General features: G+C 38.8%; 1 protein-coding gene across 3 annotated transcripts in view; it reads right to left on the reverse strand.

Annotated features, from left to right (window-relative positions):
• The window catches only part of ESR1 (estrogen receptor 1), a 259,159-nt gene that overhangs the window by 29,702 nt on the left and 207,472 nt on the right, over positions 1 to 21,985 (reverse strand). The window lies entirely within an intron of this gene.

Genomic DNA, 21,985 nt, shown 5'->3' on the forward strand with positions numbered 1-21,985 from the left:
CAACTATTGAATAAGCAAACTCAAAGTTTCAAAACATGTAATATTTTCAAAAGAAAGTATTAGTATCTTTCCCATAGGGTTGGTGCAGAAATTAAATGCAGAGATAATACATGTGAAAGGAATTCATTCATCTTGTTATTCATGAGCTGAATTTGGGGCATGATGGGTTTGGGGGAATAGAAAGAAGCTAGACTATTTTATGCTTATGCAAACATATGTTTGTGCAATAGATAAAAATTTAAAACATGAACAGTAAACACATTGTCCAGCACCTTGTTTTGTTTTTAATTGATATATTTTGGGGTTCTTCATCAACTGTTTTAAAGAGCTGCATAGTTTTTCACTAAACAAAATGCTATTATTTCTCTAACCACTTCTTTGTTGGTTGACATTTAGGTTGATTTCAAGTATTGTGCTGTTACAAACATTTCATGCAATGACTATACTTATGTTTATGTCTAGACACATGTATAAATAGCTATAGAATAAATTTCTAGAAGCCGAATTGCTAGATCTGAGGACTTATGTATTTTTAATTTGGACAAATAGTTCAAATATTGCTTCTAAAGAGCTTGTACCATTAGGCTGTTGGTAGGAGAATATACTGGTATAAGCTCTTCCTCTGAGCTGCCTGCTTTTGTACTTTGCCCATATTTTTTGTTGGGTTTTTGGCCATTTTCACATTGATTCTTAAGAGCTCTTTATATATTACAGTAATTAGCCTTTTGTTCTATGTGCTTTTAATTATTTTCTCACTATTTGTCATATTTTTCTTTTGATTTTGTTTCTAGTATTTTCTTCTGCAAAATATTCAATTATTACATAACCAAATTTATCAAACTTTCATTTATGGCTTTAGAACAGTATGTCTTGCTTGAAAAGGTCATTCTCCCTTCCAATAACATATTAAAAACTATCTTATGTTTCCTTCTAATACAGTTCCATGTTTTTACACTTAAATCTTTGATCTTCTGGGATTTATTTTTATAACAACTTTATTGAGATATAATATCATATCATATCATTCACTCATTTAAAGTGTACAATTCAATGGATTTTAGTATATTTACAGAGTTGTGCAATCATCATTTGAGATTTACTTTGGTGTAAGATGTGAGACAGGGATTCAGCTTCGTATTTTTCCAGGCAGCTACTTAGTTTTCTTAACACCATTTATGGAATAAGCCATCTTTTTTCACAGTGACTTAAAATATGCTAGGTACTTTTTATAAATTCATTTACTTCTTACAACTGCCCTTTAAGGTTAGTATTATTTTCCCTATTTTCCAAATGAGGAAGTTAGGACTCAGACCTGTTAAGTCAAAGCACACTGCCTACCAACCAAAGGAAAGTATTCCAACAATAAAATTTTCTTTGTCTTCCTTTCTTGCTCTACTTTAATTCATTCAAAAAGATTTATTGAGGGCCCCTTATATATCAGGCTTTGTGCTAACATTAGGGGACAGAGAGGAAAGCCATGGTCCTTGTTAATGAAGAGATCAGGATGGGGGGGGGGGGATGAGATAAATTAGGAGTTTTGGATTAGCAGATACACACTACTATATATAAAATAAATAAACAACAAGATCTTACTGTATAGCACAGGGAACTATATTCAATATCTTGTGATAAACTATAATGCAAAAGAACCTGAAAAAGAATATATATATATATATATATATGTGTGTGTGTGTATGTATGTATATATATAAAATATATATATATATATATATATATATATATATATAACTGAATAACTTTGCTGTATACCAGAAACTAACACAACATTGTATATCAACTATACTTCAATAAAAATTTTAAATAAATAAAGAGATGCAGAACAGGGGCAGACGAGAAAAAGATGAGTGCAATACAACAGGATACATTCCCCAGAAGAGGTATAGAAAGTCTTATATCTAATGTCAGTCTCCCCAAATTTACCCCACATCAATATTGAAGCAATTGTCATAGAATTCTCCGATAAAGGTAAAAAGAGTTTTTATGTAAAGTGCTTAGAATGGCATGTAGCACACTGTAGGGGCCATATTTAAGTCTTAGCTACAGACATATTGATAAATAGGTAGATCCCTAGATATCTGGGTAGAGGTTGGCCTTTTTACCTGAAGTATCCAGAAAATAATTGCCACGGTGCATTTTGCTTTGTGGAAGTCCAGGTGCATGAGAGCTAGACATAAGCAGAGGGGAATCTTTAAAAGCTATATTGGCAAGGGGGACCTTCAAGATGGCAGAGGAGTAAGACGTGGAGATCACCTTCCTCCCCACAAATACATCAAAAATATATCTACATGTGGAACAACTCCTACAGAACACCTACTGAATGCAGGCAGAAGACCTCAGACTCCCCAGAAGGCAAGAAAATCCCCATGTACCTAGGGAAGGCAAAAGAAAAAAGAAAAAACAGAGACAAAAGAATAGGGACGGGACCTGCATCTCTGGGAGGGAGCTGTGAGGGAGGAAAGGTTTCCACACACTAGGGAGCCCCTTCACTGGCGGAGACAGGGGGTGGGGGGAAGCTTCAGAGCCATGGAGGAGAGCGCAGCCACAGGGGTGCGGAGGGCAAAGCGGAGAGATTCCCGCACAGAGGATCGGTGCCGACCAGCACTCACCAGCCCGAGAGGCTTGTCTGCTCGCCCGCCGGGGTGGGCGGGGGCTGGGAGCTGAGGCTCGGGCTTCAGAGGTCAAACCCCAGGGAGAGGACTGGGGTTGGCGGCGTGAACACAGCCTGAAGGGGCTAGTGCACCACAGCTAGCCGGGAGGGAGTCCAGGAAAAAGTCTGGAACTGCCTAAGAGGCAAGAGACCATTGTTTTGGGGTGCGTGAGGAGAGGGGATTCCTTCCCTGTCTGCCCACAGAAGGCAGAGCACTGCCTAAACGAGCTCCAGAGATGGCTGCGAGCCGTGGCTATCAGCACAGACACCAGAGACAGGGATGAAACACTAACACTGCTGATGCAGCCACCAAGAATCCTGTGTACAAGCACAGGTCACTATCCACACCCCTCCCCAACCGGGAGCCTGTGCAGCCTGCAACTGACAGGGTCCCGTGATCCAGGGACAACTTCCCTGGGAGAACACACAGTGTGCTTCAGGCTGCTGAAACGTCACACCGGCCTCTGCCACTGCAGGCTCATCCTGCATTCCAATTATAACTACTGTACCCCTCCCTCCCCCAGGCATGAGTGAGCCAGAGCCCCCTAATCAGCCGCTGCTTTAACCCTCTCCTGTGTGGGCAGGGAACAGATGCCTGAGGGTGACCTACATGCAGAGGCAGGGCCAAAACCAAAGCTGAACCCCAGGAGCTGTGCAAACAAAGAAGAGAAAGGGAAATCTCTCCGTGCAGCCTCAGGAACAGCAGATTATATCCCCACAATCAAGTTGATGTACCCTGCATCTGTGGAATACCTGAATAGACAATGAATCAACCCAAAATTGAGGCAGTGGACTTTGGGAGGAGCTGTAGACTTGGGGTTGTCTGTCTGCAACTGACTTGTTTCTGATTTTTATGTTTATCTTAGTATAGTTTTTAGCACTTGTTATCACTGGTGGATATGTTTATTGATTTGGTTGCTCTCTTCTTTTTTTTAAATTACTTTTTTATTTTAATAATTTTTAAATTTTAATTATTTTATTTTATTTTTATTTTTATTTTCTTTCTTTTTTTCTCCCTTTTCTTCAGAGCTGTGTGGCTGACGACCACCAGAGACCTCCCGACCCCACGTAATATCAATTGTCAAGAGCTCTACCAGATATCTCCATCTCAATGCTAAGACCCAGCTCCAACCAACGGTCAGCAAGCTCCAGTGCTGGATGCCCCATGACAAACAACTAGCAAGACAGGAACACAACACCACCTATTAGCAGAGAGGCTGTCTAAAATCATACTAAGTTCACAGACACCCCAAAACACACCACCGGTTGCAGCCCCACCCACCAGAACACAGGCACCAGTCCCCTCCACCAGGAAGCCTACACAAGCCACTGAACCAACCTTACCTACTGGGGGCAGACACCAAAACAACAGGAACTATGAACCTGCAGCCTGTGAAAAGGAGACCACAAACACAGTAAGTTAAACAAATGAAAAGACAAAGAAATATGTAGCAGATGAAGGAGCAAGTTAAAAACCGACCAGACCAAACTAATGAAGAGGAAATAGGCAGTCTACCTGAAAAAGAATTCATAGTAATGATAGTAAAGACGATCCAAAATCCTGGAAATAGTATGGAGAGAATACAAGAAATGTTTAACAAGGACCTGGAAGAACTAAAGAGCAAACAAACAATGATGAACAACACAATAAATGAAATTAAAAATTCTCTAGAAGGAATCAATAGCAGAATGACTGAGGCAGAAGAACGGATAAGTGACCTGGAAGTAAAATAGTGGAAATAACTATGGCAGAGCAGAATAAAGAAAAAAGAATGAAAAGAATTGAAGACCGTCTAAGAGACCTCTGGGACAACACTAAACGCACCAACATTCGAATTACAAGGGTCCCAGAAGAAAAAGAGTAAAAAAACGGTGTGAGAAAATATTTGAAGAGATTATAGTTGAAAACTTCCCTAACATGGGAAAGGAAACAGTCAAGTCCAGGAAGCACAGAGAGTCCCATATAGGATAAATCCAAGGAGAAACATGCCAAGACATATTAATCAAACTATCAAAAATTAAATACAAAGAAAAAATATTAAAACAGCAAGGAAAAAGCAACCGATAACATACAAGGGAATCCCCATAGGTTAACAGCTGATCTTTCAGCAGAAACTCTGCAAGCCAGAAGGGAGTGGCAGGACATATTTAAAGTGATGAAAGGGAAAAACCTACAACCAATATTCTCTACCCAGCAAGGATCTCATTCAGATTTGATGGAGAAATTAAAACGTTTATAGACAAGCAAAAGTTAGGAGAATACAGCACCACCAAACCAGCTTTACAACAAATGCTAAAGGAACTTCTATAGGCAGGAAACACAAGAGAAAGAAAAGACTGACAATAACAAACCCAAAACAATTAAGAAAACGGTAATAGGAACATACATATTGATAATTACCTTAAATGTAAATGGATTAAATGCTCCAACCAAAAGACACAGACTGGCTGAAGGGATACAAGAAAAAGACCTATATATATGCTATCTACAAGAGACCCACTTCAGACCTAGGGACACATACAGACTGAAAGTGATGGGATGGAAAAAGATATTCCATGCAAATGGAAATCAAAAGAAAGCTGGAGTAGCAATTCTCATATCAGACATAATGGACTTTAAAATAAAGACTATTACAAGAGACAAAGAAGGACACTACATAATGATCAAGGGATCAATCCAAGAAGAAGATATAACAGTTGTAAATATTTATGCACCTAACATAGGAGCACCTCAATACATAAGGCAAATGCTAACAGCCATAAAAGGGGAAATAGACAGTTTAACACAATAATAATAGGTGACTTTAACACCCCACTTTCACCAATGGACAGATCATCCAAAATGAAAATAAATAAGGAAACACAAGCTTTAAATGACACATTAAACAAGATGCACTTAATTGATATTTATAGGACATTCCATCCAAAAACAACAGAATACACTTTCTTCTCAAGTGCTCATGGAACATTCTCCAGGATAGATCATACCTTGGGTCACAAATCAAGCCTTGGTAAATTTACGAAAATGGAAATCGTATCAAGTATCTTTTCCAACCACAATGCTATGAGACTAGCTATCAATTACAAGAAAAAAACTAAAAAATACAAACACATGGAGGCTAAACAATACACTACTAAATAACCAAGAGATCACTGAAGAAATCAAAGAGGAAATCAAAAAATGTCTAGAAACAAATGACAATGAAAACACGACGACCCAAAACCTATGGGATGCAGCAAAAGTAGTTCTAAAGGGAAGTTTATAGCAATACAAGCCTACCTCAAGAAACAAGAAAAATCTCAAATAAACAGCGTAACCTTACACCTAAAGCAATTAGAGAAAGAAGAACAAAAAATCCCTTAAGTTAGCAGAAGGAAAGAAATCATAGAAATCAGATCAGAAATAAATGAAAAAGAAATGAAGGAAACAACAGCAAAAATCAATAAAAGTAAAAGCTGGTTCTTTGAGAAGATAAACAAAATTGATAAACCACTAGCCAGCCTCATCAAGCAAAAAAGGGAGAAGTCTCAAATCAACAGAAATAGAAATGAAAAAGGAGAAGTAACAACTGACCCTGCAGAAATACAAAGAATCGTGAGGGATTAATACAAGCAACTATATGCCAATAAAATGGACAACCTGGAAGAAATGGACAAATTCTTAGAAAAGCACAACCTTCAGAGACTGAACCAGGAAGAAACAGAAAATATAAACAGAACAATCACAAGGACTGAAATTGAAACTGTGATTAAAAATCTTCCAACAAACAAAAGCCCAGGACCAGATAGCTTCACAGGTGAATTCTATCAAACATTTAGAGAAGAGCTAACACCTATCCTTCTCAAACTCTTCTAAAACATAGCAGAGGGAGGAACACTCCCAAATTCATTCTATGAGGCCACCATCACCCTGATACCAAAACCAGACAAAGATGTCACAAAAAAAGAAAACTACAGACCAGTATCACTGATGAATATAGATGCAAAAATCCTCAACGAAATACTAGCAAACAGAATCCAACAGCACATTAAAAGGATCATACACCATGATGAAGTGGGGTTTATCCCAGGAATGCAAGGATTCTTCGATATATGCAAATCAATGAATGTGATACACCATATTAACAAACGGAAGGATATAAACCATTTGATAATCTCAGTAGATGCAGAAAAAGCTTTTGACAAAATTCAACACCCATTTATCATAAAAACTCTCCAGAAAGTAGGCATAGGGAACTTACCTCAACATAATAAAGGCCATATATGACAAGCCCACAGCCAACATCGTTCTCATATGGTGAAAAACTGAAACCATTTCCTCTAAAATCTGGAACAAGAGAAGGATGCCCACTCTCACCACTATTATTCAACATAGTTTTGGAACTTTTAGCCACAGCAATCAGAGAAGAAACAGAAATAAAAGGAATCCAAATCAGAAAAGAAGAAGTAAAGCTGTCACTGTTTGCAGATGACATGATACTATACATAGAGAATTCTAAAGCTGCTACCAGAAAACTACTAGAGCTAATCAATGAATCTGGTAAAGTAGCAAGATACAAAATTAATGCACAGAAATCTCTTGCATTCCGATACACTAATGATGAAAAATCTGAAAGAGAAATTAAGGAAACACTCCCATGTACCATTGCAACAAAAAGAATAACATACCTAGGAATAAAAGCAATCCACAGATTCAGTGCAATCCCTATCAAACTACCAATGGCATTTTTCACAGAACTAGAACAAAAAATTTCACAATTTGCATGGAAACACAAAAGACCCCTAATAGCCAAAGCAATCTTGAGAAAAAAAACGGAGCTGGAGAAATCAGGCTCCCTGACTTCAGACAATACTACAAAGCTACAGTAATCAAGACAATATGGTACTGGCACAAAAACAGAAATATAGATCAATGGAACAGGATAGAAAGCCCAGAGATAAATCCACGTACATATGGTCACCTTATCTTTGATAAAGGAGGCAAGAATATACAATGGAGAAAAGACAGCCTCTTCAATAAATGCTGCTAGGAAAACTGGACAGCTACATGGAAAAGAATGAAATTAGAACACTGCCTAACACCATACACACACACACACAAAAACTCAAAATGGATTAAAGACCTAAATGTAAGGCCGGACACTATAAAACTCTTAGAGGAAAACATAGGCAGAACACTCTATGACATACATCACAGCAAGATCCTTTTTGATCCACCTCCTAGAGAAATGGAAATAAAAACAAAAATAAACAAATGGGACCTAATGAAACTTAAAAGGTATTGCACAGCAAAGGAAACCATAAACAAGACGAAAAGACAACCTTCAGAATGGGAGAAAATATTGCAAATGAAGCAACTGACAAAGGATTAATTTCCAAAATATACAAGCAGCTCATGTAGCTCAATATCAAAAAAACAAACAACCCAATCCAAAAATGGGCAGAAAATCTAAATAAACATTTCTCCAAAGAAGATATACAGATTGCCAACAAACACGTGAAAGGATGCTCAACATCACTAATTATTAGAGAAATGCAAATCAAAACTACAATGAGGTATCACCTCACACTGGTCAGAATGGCCATCATCAAAAAATCTACAAACAATAAATGCTGGAGAGGGTGTGGAGAAAAGGAACCATCTTGCATTGTTGGTGGGAATGTAAATTGATACAGCCACCATGGAGAACTGTAGGGAGGTTCCTTAAAAAACTAAAAATAGAACTACCATATGACCCAGCAATCCCACTACTGGGCATATACCCTGAAAAAAACATAATTCAAAAGAAGTCATGAACCACAATGTTCATTGCAGCACTATTTACAATAGCCAGGACATGGAAGCAACCTAGGTGTCCATCGACAGATGAATGGATGAAGAAGATGTGGCACATATATACAATGGAATATTACTCAGCCATAAAAGGAAACGAAATTGAGTTATTTGTAGTGAGGTGGATGGACCTAGAGTCTGTCATACAGAGTGAAATAAGTAAGAAAGAGAAAAACAAATATCATATGCTAACTCATATATATGGAATCTAAAAAAAAAAAAAAAAAAAAGGTTCTGAAGAACCTAGGGGCAGGACAGGAATAAACACGCAGACGTAGAGAATGGACTTGACAACATGGGGAGGGGGAAGGGTAAGCTGGGACGAAGTGAGAGAGTAGCATTGACATATATACACTACCAAATGTGAAATGGATAGCTAGTAGGAAGCAGCCGCATAGCACAGGGAGATCAGCTCGGTGCTTTGTGACCACCTAGAGGGGTGGGATAGGGAGGGTGAGAGGGAGATGCAAGAGGGAGGAGATGTGGGGATATATGTATACATATAGCTGATACACTTTGTTATACAGTGGAAACTAACACAACATTGTAAAGAAACTATATTCCAATAAAGATGTTAAAAAAAAAAAAGAAAGTTATATTGGCTCCTTGGAGCGGATGAGCTGGCGATCACAGCAAAAGGTGAGTTGGCCTTAAGCCCTAGTGAGCCTTAAACTAGAAGTGGCCTTAATCTAGAAGTGAGCTTTTCTTGTCCTGTAGTTGAATTTTTTTAAGTGGCACATTTTCTTTCTCATGAAAAAATAAACAAGGAGAGGGGAAAATGTTTGGAGGATAAAGCTTTAAAAGTAACAACTCATAGCCAAAATAGTGAAATGTTCCTTTCTCAGTATAAAGTCTTTGTTTACTTAACAGACTGCACACCGGCGGGGGAGGACATCTCTGTGTGGGAGGGAGTCTGTGTTCACCTGCTGTGAGCAAAAGTTCAGATCAGAAACTGAGAAAGTGGAGTCTTAACAATTCTCTTCTCATCCCCTTTCAATAGTCTCCCACATTTTCCCATGAGGAGCTTATAATGCACTCTTCCAGAGAGAGTGTATTCTTCTCAGCCTCTTCTCACTGGATATCCTGCTATTTCTAAGCAGCAATTACTATCTGGCCACAGCACAGTGCTGGCACTTCAGCACACATTAAGACTGAGCCCTCAGCCATGGCACACACCCACAACTCTCAATTCAGTTCTCACTATTCGTGTGTGTGTGTGTTTTACTTCAGAGGACGTGGAGGGAGCATACCTTAAGTATAAATCATTGAGACAATATGATAGAAGGACCCTGGGGCTTACCTTCTGTACACACAGAAGTGCTTCATATTTGCTGGTGGGAGTCTCAAATTTGAGGGCTCTTGGAGGAATATTCACTGCAGTGAAGCTGCAATTTTCTTAGCAATGTTCTAAGAGTCTGGAAGAACTTTACTCTGATGACTCCAAAAGAATGAACACAGTACCTTCAATGGGAAAAACTCACTTGGTCTAAACACTTCAGCCAATCCATTATTTGTGTAATAAATTAAAAGTGTGTACTTTGACGGCCCTGATGATATTTTCAGTAAACCACTAGAATGTCGCCTGCATGGAAATGACTGATTATTGTGGTATGTGAGGGTCTCTCACCGGCATTACCACCAGGTGAAAATGCTTGCCATGTGAGCTAGTGAACAGATGATTTGTCACCCTAAGATCAGGTACAAATCTATGTGGACTTCGAAGGTTAACTGACACTTGTCACCTGCCCGACACAAAGGAACCCTTTACTGTCCACTGAGGTCATTACACATTGGGGTCAGGGCTTCATTTTCAGAGCCCTGTCGAAATATCCTATACTAACTTCAAGGAGCCAATCAGGCTAGCACATTTAACTCAATTTCAGGGGGAACAGACGAATCAATGGCCTCAGAGATGGGGTGATTGTTAAGAATCTGGAGGTAACCTGTCTATGATAAGACAAGATTAGTCTAAATCCATGAGGTACTCTTGAGGCTGTGAGACACATGGGGCTTGGAAGAACAAGATTTATTTTTAAAAGAAGCACGGCTTCAGGCATAGAGCAGGAGTAGTTTACCAAGCAGACCAGCCCATGACTCCCACTGTGAGACACGTCAGCCTGCAGTGATGAATTCCACCGATCACATCAGTCTGGCATTCAGAGCACCTCAGAACCGCGTTGAGGGGGAACCTCGTTCTGCTCCTTACCCTCTCCCAGTGAAGTCTGGCTGCACTTAAGTCATGGGAGAAGAAACAGGTTTGAAAAGAACATTTGCTCATGGAAGTTTCTCCTCTGTAGAAATGAGCACCTATTTTTCAGAAGCCCTTAGGTACCTGTCCCTCCACGTGGGAAATAAAGAGCTCTAATGAAGGTGTGCAGATCAAACCTGCTTGTATACCTTCAAGAATAATTTTACAAAATGTAAAATTACCCCCTAGCCTCTCTTTGTATAAATGGATACTGATAGATGGAAACCGAAAAACCCCAGGAGATCAACATAAGACATTCAATTTAGCTGTCCTGAAAAAATGTACAATAGGGTTAGAAAAAAAGTTAAAAATTAAGAGGCTGTTTAATATCAATAGTGGCAGGTTTAGTTGTATTTAAAGAGCTTCTGTATCTTTGATGCTACAAAATCTCTCAGCACATGCTCTGATATGCTGTGACTCCATAACTCTTTGTACGATCAAGAGGTTTACATATACAACCCACTGACGTGCGGGACAAAATGCTGAAGATGGCAAATTGTAAGTGATATACCTTGAAAGATGCAAAATTTGAATGGTTGTATCTCAAAGCTGATTACTTGAGAGAAGTGGGTTAAGATTCTGGAATCCAACTGCCTGGGTCCAAATCTTGATACCACTATTTACCAGTTATGTGACCTTGAACCAATTACTTAAACTCTTGTGTGCCTGAATGAGCATATACCCACAGTGGACTGTAGGTTGAATAATAAATAAATAATTCATGAATATATGGTTGTTTGATATAGTAGTTAGCTTATGTGGATCAATAAAGAAATTGGTCCTGAGAGTGGGCTACTAACATCAAAAATATTTACCCCCTGAATGCCAAGTAACAAGAAACAGATATAGCAAGCTAGAGAGCCCTGTTACAACATTGCAAAATATCTGGTAAAACCATGGTCTGAAAGAAATTGGAAGGCAGACCACTCACCTGGAGAAGTGGACAGAAGGAGTCAGAGTGATGGTGTGTGGTTACCTGTACAAAAAAGAAGTGAACTCAAGCCAAGAATTGAATGGTTCTCAAGCAGAAACTGAAAGGAATGGGGAAATCCCAAAGATAAATAGTCTTACAAGTTTGGAAAAGCCAAATGCTTCTGGCTATGAAATATTAAAGAGATGAAGTCAAAAAGTGTTCTGCGTTTAAAGGCCGGTAAGCCTCTCAGTTTACGAGGTAACTCAGTGTTCAGAGAGAGGGAGGAAATTGGGCAGCAACAGCATCTCTGGCATTGGAGCCAGAGTGGAACCAGTCAAAAGGAGTAGTGGTAAGAGAAGTGGCAGATTAGGAGGGACCAAGATGTTGAAGGTTAGAAGGTCAAAAGGAAAAGGCAAGGAATGGAATGAACTAAAGGCAGGGACTGAGAGAGGGAGGGAAGGAGAGAAAGATGGAATTTTTATAGATGAGTACAGACTCAATATCATCATAGGAGCAGGAATGCCTTTTTCTAACTCAAGAATAAGAGAAGAAATAGTGTCAAAATAGGGAAATTCTGAGAATTTAGTGTTAGAAATAATATCACCTCAAATTGCTTAGGAAATGGGATGTAATATTATTTGCAGAAAATATGGGAAGGTAGATTGAGGCTGGAGACTTCAGGACATGGGAGGAAACCATAAAAGTTGTTGGGGGCCTGGGATCAGACAAGGCTCAAGAATGCCCTTGGATTTCTGGCCCTTGCCCAATCTTCTCAAGTCCATTTCTTACTGCCTACCTTATAATTTATGCTGCACGACACTTGTGAACAGATGCAGATTATCCATAGCACTTACTCCTGTTAAGGTTATCACCTCTATCCCACCGCAACCTGCTCTTGGATATCTCTTTCTCATCTTTCAAGGTTCAGGTACATATTTTCTCTTCCAGGAGGCCTTCCTTGACAGCCCAGCATTCTCTATTCCTTGGGTTATACACTTTTCCTCTGTGCTCTGAGACTATCCTTTACATCAGTAATCAGCAATATTTTTTCTGTATAAGACCAGAGGGTAAATATTTTAGGCTTTGAGAGTAATATAGTTTCTGTTGCATCTACTCAACTCTGACATTTTATGGTGAAAGCAGCCATAGACAATATGTAACCAATGAGCATGACTATGTTTCAATAAAACTTTATTTACAAAAATAGTACCAGACTTGATTTGGCCTGTGGGCCATGCTTTACTCCTGCTGTATACATTGTTCTATACTCAAAAAACGTATTGAGCACCAACTATGTGCCCATGTTGGGTGATAAGAATGTAATGATGAGCAAGACAGGAATGTGCCTGCTTCAAAAGGAACTACCAAACTCTTTGGGAGACAGATAGCGAAAAGAAAAGAAAAAAGAAAAGAGAAGAGAAGGGAAGGGAAGGGAAGGGAAGGGGAGGGAAGGGGAGGGTAGAAAAAAGGAATAATTAAAGTTGTAATTAGTGGCAGAAGGAAAAAAACTAGGTTCTATGGAGGAGAAGTTTGAGATGCCTGCGGGATATCCAAATAGCTCTTAGAGATCTGGAACTCAGAAAAACCTTTGTGCCTGGAGATTCAGCTTTGGGAGCTGCCAAGACAGAGTGTTTGAGTGCAGAAGGAGAGAAACAGACAGCGTCTCAGGGGAATCCAGCCTAAAAGGAAGATGAAGCTGCACAAGAGGAGCAGTGGCAGAGACGAAAAGGAACCAGGAAGGAGGGGGACAAGAAGCCCAGAATGATCTCTAAATGTAGGCTAGAGACATCAAGAAGAGAAGCATAAATCTGTGGACCAGATCAAGATGATATTCCAGCTTCAGAAAAAGTATTGAGTAGCCCGGGGATGGAAGTGATGAAAGTAGACAGTGGATGTGGCCCGAGGAGGAAGACTGATTCTTTAGGCAGAGAGAAGAGTCGAGGGGAGAGAGATTTAGAGGTGACTGATTACAGGGCTTAGGATGAACCAGGAAGAAAACTAAATCAGAAAACTGTAACCAAAGAATAGAAGGGATTAAGTGTCAAAGATAAAGAGTAGGTCCAGTAGGAATAAAGGAGCGAGGAAGTAGAGGCTACAGAAGCTATACTCCTGGAGAGGGAGGTTCCAATTTAAGATACTACTGGTGGTACAATCCCCAGGGGTGGCATCCACTAAAAGAGGGAAGAAACCAAATAACTGAAATGTAGAACCTTACGAACACTGAGACCAATTTTCCTATCATTATAACAAAGCAGAATATTAAGTGACTGGCTTTAGGGTTGACCAGAAGTCTGAGTGTTTTGAAAAATTACCCAGGGCTCTTTTGTTTCTGCAAGAATGGGCTCAATGAACTTACTAAAAGGAGAACATATCTCTCTCATGCTCAGCCTTCCCTCTGTGCACCTGTGAACATGTAAACTTCGTGGCTTTGGGTCAAAGTCTGTGCTTCACATGTGAGTGCACTTTAACTATCACAGGCTATATGTCAAGGCAAATGAGCTAAGAACACATAATTATAACTTGTAAAAATGTCATTCCTCTTAGAAAGGATAGTGTTTAGGTAGAGAAACCTGGAATATAATAAAAACCAGTAGGGGAAATTTTAAGAATATGGCCAAAAGATCATCTTCTTAGAGTTATTCTGAGGAAAAGGAGATAAAAACCATGTTGTATGACTCATTTTGGAAGAACTGGATTTCAAGTGGAAATAACTTGTGGTCCATTACCTTGAGAAGAGTTGCTATGAGACTGAAAGCCAGTGCTGTCTTCATTGAGAGTTGGAGGAATAAATGCATGGAGCAATTTAGGAGCATTTTGGAAATGTAAAGTCCTTGGAAGGCACATTCCAAGTCAAGCAGACCTTGCTGAAGAAGTAGGGAAGCGTGACAGTAGGAAGAAGGTTTTCAACTCTCTGCTTTTCTCAGCTTCAATCCATATGTAGCGTTGTTGCTATTGTTGTTTTCCTTTGAAACTTAAGGGAATCTACCAAGAGAAGCCAATCAACATTGGTGTCCGGTAAATGGACTTCCAATAAATGGAGAAAAAAGCCAAAAAGATTCTTTCGGCATAAGGAAGTCCATGCTCATTGAAATCACAGAACGGAGTGAGGCTTTCTTTCAGGCAGCGACCTCAGGATATGTTCAGCTCAAGAAAAAGTCATTCTCCTTCAGAGGGGCATTAACTCACTGATGACTGACGTGTTGGAATGGCTGCCACAGATGCCAGGCCATCCACACATATCTAGCCATACATCCAATCCCTTCCAGAATGAGGACCCTACTCACGTCCCCGCAATCATGCCCTGACACAAGGCCAAGAGGACTCTCAGCCCCCGCTCCTCTCTCTTCATTGCAGTCTCTAAGGGTGGGCTTCAGCCTTGCAAGAGTCGCTGGGAGCCCACCTCCAATCTTGGCAATAGAGTACAGATAATTGATATGCCTATTACTCATCCAGAAGGATGCAGACCCTTTTTGTTCATACCGGTGCAAATGGTTGTCATGAAAATTACACAGGAAGCATTACAGTGACCTATCTGAAAGATGTGTCTGTGTATTAGCTTCAAACACTTAGTCATCTAATATCCAATTATCTTTATTAAGCCACCTGTCACCTAGGAGTAAGACTCTAGGGAATTCGTTGCTATTTACTTTTCTCACATCAGTAGGTTGATAGTCAAAAGAGCTTTGAAGCCAAGAGATATTTTCTAATAAATAGACAATGCCTTAACATGCAGTCTTTTCATATACTTTAGGGTGCTAAAGTAGCAAGAAAGGAGGTTACAATTGGCTATTATAGGTGCTTCTGTCAGAATGTGTAAAACATACTTCTGGGTCTGAATGGTTTGCCAAAGGGAGAAGGAATTCTGCACTTCTATAGATAACGATCCACTTGAGTTTGCTTGTTCAGTGTATACAGTTTAAGAGCTAAAGTAAGTCCCTAGAAGAAAATTCTCTAATGGTTGTGTCTATTCAAATATCCAGTTGAAAAGGGAGTTGGTCAATCTTTTAAGATGCCTGCATCAAGTATGTAAAACATCAGGAAGAATGCCTCCGGTTATTCACTTTCCATTTGGATGTGTTGGAATTACACGAAGCAATTAGGTAGTTTTTCTCCCATGTACTTAGATGAGCAGATTCTCTTAACTGGAGTGAAGGTAAATGAATGAACAGAGAGAGAGTGGTCTGTATGAGAGCAAGTTTCTATTTTTAATAAACCAATAATTGTTTCTCTGTGGATGATAAACACTTCACTTCTTCATTAACTTGATTTTAGTTATACACTATGTTTTAGTCTCTTATATATGCCAGATTCAGTGCTAGACACTAGGAACTCAAAGATCAATTTTATTCATTCATTCCTTTATTCATTCAGTGAATATTTACTGAGTGAGAATCTATTATGCTCTGGGCACTAAATTAAGTGTTGAGGGTTTAACAATGAGCGAAACATTGCCCTCCTTCAGCGTAAATTTAGTAAGGTAGACAGGCATTAAATACACACACACACACACACACAAAACAATAAAATAAGTAAAACTATTAATTGTAATCAGTGCCAAGAAGGAAGAGTACAGGGTCTTACGAGAGAGAGTAACAAGAGGACTACCTTAGATCAGGGGAAAAGGGGGTGTCAGAGAAGGCCTTTTTGAGGAGGTGACACAATCTGAAACCTAAAAAACTAAGAATTAGACAGGAAAAGATTTGGGAAGAGTGAACCAAGGAGAGAGATGTGTATGTAGGTTTTAGAAGAAAAAAAAATACTTGATGAGTTTAAGAAACTAAAAGAAGGTCAGCCTTTGGAACTCTGGAACTCCGTGATCCCTGGCACAGTGGTCCTGGATGAGGCTGGCAAGGCAGCCGCAGAAACGAGGCCCTCAGGCTTTGATCGGGAGGGCGATCTTCAGCCCCAGGCTAAGAGAGGCCATTGCAGTATTAAGAGAATTCCGGGGAGAACTTAAGAGTGACCAAGATTTGCGTTTTTCAAAGATCAGACTCACAGGGGGTGTATTTCCTCAAGTCTCTATAGCAGGAAGAAAGTAAAATTCACATTTCTTAACCTGGCCATTCTAATTGCAAAAGTTTTTACGCACAAAAAACAAAACCAAAATGCACCACCAAATGCTGTTTTGTGGTGCAAAAATAAAATGCAACACAGTCAATTACAGCCATTCAAATGTTTGAAGAAGAAGCAATTCCTTTTTTACCCTCTTTCTTTTATAGAAAACCTTAATCCGCTCACTATCCTTTAAGACAAATGACACATATCCAATACAGAATATCATGATTCTAAACACTAAACTAATGACCTACGAATTCTCATGGGGATTCTAGAATCATTAATTCAATTAGGATTTATCAAGCTCTTATTTAGATGCCAAGCACTTTGCTAGATATTCAAGGTCCCTACTTTCCTGGAGCTTCCATTCAAATGGTAAAGGCAGATAAAGAAAAGTCTATACACAAGTAAAATAATCTCCAATTGTGACAAGTGCTTTTATAGGAAATAAAAGAAGGAGCAGCTGGCTGCATGGTAGAGGGCAAAATTCAGCTAACCTGTCCTCCAGGAGGTGACATCTGAACTGAGGCCTGAGTGACAAGATGCTTTGAGATAACCCAGACTCCATTTGCAGAAGAGAAAATTTTCAAGTGTTTTTTTCATTAGGATAAGAAACAAGCTACTCATTTTAATGGTTGGTTTGAAGGCTCAGAAAACGAATTCTGGCTTTGAAATCAAATAGGGTACATCAACACATGCAAAGCATTGTACCAAACAATCCAAGAAACTGGAATTGAAAAAGGAGAATTAAAAGTGGCCAGAACGACCACCAGTCCCTCACATCAGGAAAATTGCACAAGCCCCTTAGATAGCCGCATCCATCAGAGGGCAGACAGCAGAAGCAAGAAGAACTACAATCCTGCAGCCTGTGGAACAAAACCCACATTCATAGAAAGATAGACAAGATGAAAAGGCAGAGGGCTATGTAGCAGATGAAGGAACAAGATAAAACCCCAGAAAAACAACTAAATGAAGTGGAGATAGGCAACCTTCCAAAAGAATTCAGAAAAATGATAGTGAAGATGATCCAGGACCTCGGAAAAAGAATGGAGGCAAAGATCGGGAAGATGCAAGAAATGCTTAACAAAGACCCAGAAGAATTAAAGAACAAACAAACAGAGATGAACAATACAATAACTGAAATGAAAACTACACTAGAAGGAATCAATAGCAGAATAACTGAGGCAGAAGAACGGATAAGTGACCTAGAAGGCAGAATGGTGGAATTCACTGCTGCAGAAGAGAATAAAGAAAAAAGAATGAAAAGAAATGAAGACAGCCTAAGAGACTTCGGGGACAACATTAAATGCAACAACATTCGCATTATAGGGGTCCCAGAAGGAGAAGAGAGAGAGAAAGGACCTGAGAAAATATTTGAAGAGATTATAGTCGAAAACTTCCCTAACCTGGGAAAGGAAATAGCCACCCAAGTTCAGGAAGCACAGAGAGTCCCATACAGGATAAACCCAAGGAGAAACATGCCAAGACACATAGTAATCAAATTGGCAAAAATTAAAGACAAAGAAAAATTATTGAAAGCAGCAAGGGAAAAACGACAAATAATATACAAGGAACTCCCATAAGGTTAACAGCTGATTTCTCAGCAGTAACTCTACAAGCCAGAAAGGAGTGACATGACATATTTAAAGTGATGAAAGGGAAGAAACTACAACCAAGATTACTCTACCTGCAAAGGATCTCATTCAGATTCGATGGAGAAATCAAAAGCGTTACAGACAAGCAAAAGCTAAGAGAATTCGGCACCACCAAGACAGCTCTACAACAAATGCTAAAGGAACTTCTCTAAGTGGGAAACACAAGAGAAGAAAAGGGCCTACAAAAACAAACCCAAAACAATTAACAAAATGGTCATAGGAACATACATATCGATAATTACCTTAAACGTGAATGGATTAAATGCTCCAACCAAAAGACACAGGCTCACTGAATGGATACAAAAACAAGACCCATATATATGCTGTCTACAAGAGACCCACTTCAGACCTAGGGACACATACAGACTGAAAGTGAGGGGATGGAAAAATATATTCCATACAAATGGAAATCAAAAGAAAGCTGGAGTAGCAATACTCATAGCAGATAAAATAGACTTTAAAATAAAGAATGTTACAAATGACAGGAAGGACACTACATAATGATCAAGGGATCAATCCAATAAGAAGGTATAACAGTTATAAATATATATGCACCCAACATAGGAGCACCTCAATACATAAGGCAACTGCTAACAGCTATAAAAGAGGAAATCGACCGTGACAAAATAACAGTGGGGGACTTTAACACCTCACTTACACCAATGGACAGATCATCCAAACAGAAAATTAATAAGGAAACACAAGCTTTAAATGACACAATAGACCAGGTAGATTTAATTGATATTTATAGGACATTCCATCCAAAACCAGCAGATTACACTTTCTTCTGAAGTGTGCATGGAGCATTCTGCAGGATAGATCACATCTTGGGTCACAAATCAAGCCTCAGTAAATTTAAGAAAATTGAAATCATATCAAGCATCTTTTCTGACCACAGGGCTATGAGATTAGAAATCAATTACAAAGAAAAAAACGTTAAAAACACAAACCCATGGAGGCTAAACAACACGTTACTAAATAACCAAGAGATCACTGAAGAAATCAAAGAGGAAATCAAAAAATATCTACAAACAAATGACAAAGAAAACACAACAATCCAAAACCTATGGGATGCAGCAAAAGCAGTTCTAAGAGGGAAGTTTATAGCAATACAAGCCTACCTCAAGAAATAAGAAACATCTCAAATAAACAATCTAACCTTACACCTAAAGGAACTAGAGAAAGAAGAACAAACAAAACCCAAAGTTAGCAGAAGGAAAGAAATCATAAAGATCATATCGGAAATAAATGAAATAGAAACAAAGAGAACAATAGCAAAGATCAAGAAAACTAAAAGCTGGTTCTTTGAGAAGATAAACAACATTGATAAACCATTAGCCAGACTCATCAAGAAAACGAGGGAGAGGACTCAAATCAATACAATTAGAAAAGAAAAAGGAGAACTTACAACAGACACTGCAGAAATACAAAGCATCCTAAGAGACTACTATAAGTAACTCTATGCCAATAAAATGGACAACCTGGAAGAAATGGACAAATTCTTAGAAAGGTATAACCTTCCAAGACTGAACCAGGAAGAAACAGAAAATATGAACAGACCAATCACAAGTAATGTAATTGAAACTGTGTTTAAAAATCTTCCAACAAACAAACGTCCAGGACCAGGTGGCTTCACAGGTGAATTCTATCAAACATTTAGAGAAGAGCTAACACTCATCCTCTCAAACTCTTCCAAAAAATTGCAGAGGAAGGAACACTCCCAAACTCATTCTATGAGGCCGCCATCACCCTGATAACAAAACCAGACAAAGATACTACAAAAGAAGAAAATTACAGACCAATATCACTTATGAATACAGATGCAAAAATCCTCAACAAAATACTAGCAAACAGAATCCAACAACACATGAAAAGGATCATACACCATGATCAAGTGGGATTTATCCCAGGGATGCAAGGATTCTTCAATATAAGCAAATCAATCAATGTGATACGCCATATTAACAAATTGAAGAATAAAAACCATATGATCATCTCAATAGATGCAGAAAAGGCTTTTGATAAAATTCAACACCCATTTATGGTAAAAACTCTCCAGAAAGTGGGCATAGAGGGAAACTACCTCAACAAAATAAAGGTCATATACAACACACCCACAGCAAACATCATTCTCAATGGTGAAAAACTGAAAGCATTTCCTCTAAGATCAGGAACAAGACAAGGATGTCCACTCTCACCACTGTTATTCAGCCTAGTTTTGGAAGTCCTAGCCACGGCAATCAGAGAAGAAAAAGAAATAAAAGGAATCCAAATTGGAAAAGAAGAAGTAAAACTGTCACTGTTTGCAGATGACATGATACTATACATAGAGAACCCTAAAGATGCGACCAGAAAACTACTAGAGCTAATTGATGAATTTGGTAAAGTTGCAGGATACAAAATTAATGCACAGAAATCTCTTGCATTCCTCTACACTAATGATGAAAACTCTGAAAGAGAAATCAAGGAAACACTCCCATTTAGCATTGCAACAAAAAGAATAAAATACCTAGGAATAAACCTACCTAGTGAGACAAAAGACCTGTATACAGAAAACTATAAGACACTGATGAAAGAAATGAAAGATGATACAAACAGATGGTGAGATATACATGTTCTTGGATTGGAAGAATCAATATTGTGAAAATGACTAGACTACCCAATGCAGTCTACAGATTCAATGCAACCCCTATCAAATTACCAATGGCATTTTTTAGAGAACTAGAACAAAATATCTTAAAATTTGTATGGAGACACAAAGAGACCCCAAATAGCCAAAGCAGTCTTGAGGGAAAAAAACGGAGCTGGAGGAATCAGGCTCCCTGACTTCAGACTATACTACAAAGCTACAGTAATCAAGACAATATGGTACTGGCACAAAAGCAGAAATATAGATCAATGGAACAGGATAGAAAGCCCAGAGATAAACCCGTGCACCTATGGTCAACTAATCTATGACAAAGGAGGGAAGGATATACAATGAAGAAAAGATAGTCTCTTCAATAAGTGGTGCTGGGAAAACTGGACAGCTACATGTAAAAGAATGAAATTAGAACACTCCCTGACACCATACACAAAAATAAACTCAAAATGGATTAGAGACCTAAATGTAAGACTGGACACTATAAAACTCTTAGAGGAAAACATAGGAAGAACACTCTTTGACATAAATCACAGCAAGATCTTTTCTGATCCACTTCCTAGAGTAATGGAAATAAAAACAAAAATAAACAAATGGGACCTAATGAAACTTAAAAGTTTTTGCACAGCAAAGGAAACTACAAACAAGACGAAAAGACAATCCTCAGAATGGGAGAAAATATTTGCAAATGAATCAACGGACAAAGGATTGATCTCCAAAATATATAACAGCTCATGCAGCACAATATTAAAAAAACAAAGAACCCAATCCAAAAATGGGCAGAAGACCTAAACAGACATTTCTCCAGAGAAGACATACAGATGTCCAAGAAGCACATGAAAAGCTGCTCAACATCCCTAATTATTATAGAAATGCAAATCAAAAGTACAATGAGGTATCACCTGACACCAGTTAGAATGGGTATCATCAGAAAATCTACAAACAACAAATGCTGGAGAGGGTGTGGAGAAA

This window comes from Balaenoptera borealis (genome assembly GCF_965194805.1).
Source record: "Balaenoptera borealis genome assembly, chromosome: 9".
Classification (NCBI taxonomy): Eukaryota; Metazoa; Chordata; class Mammalia; order Artiodactyla; family Balaenopteridae; genus Balaenoptera; species Balaenoptera borealis.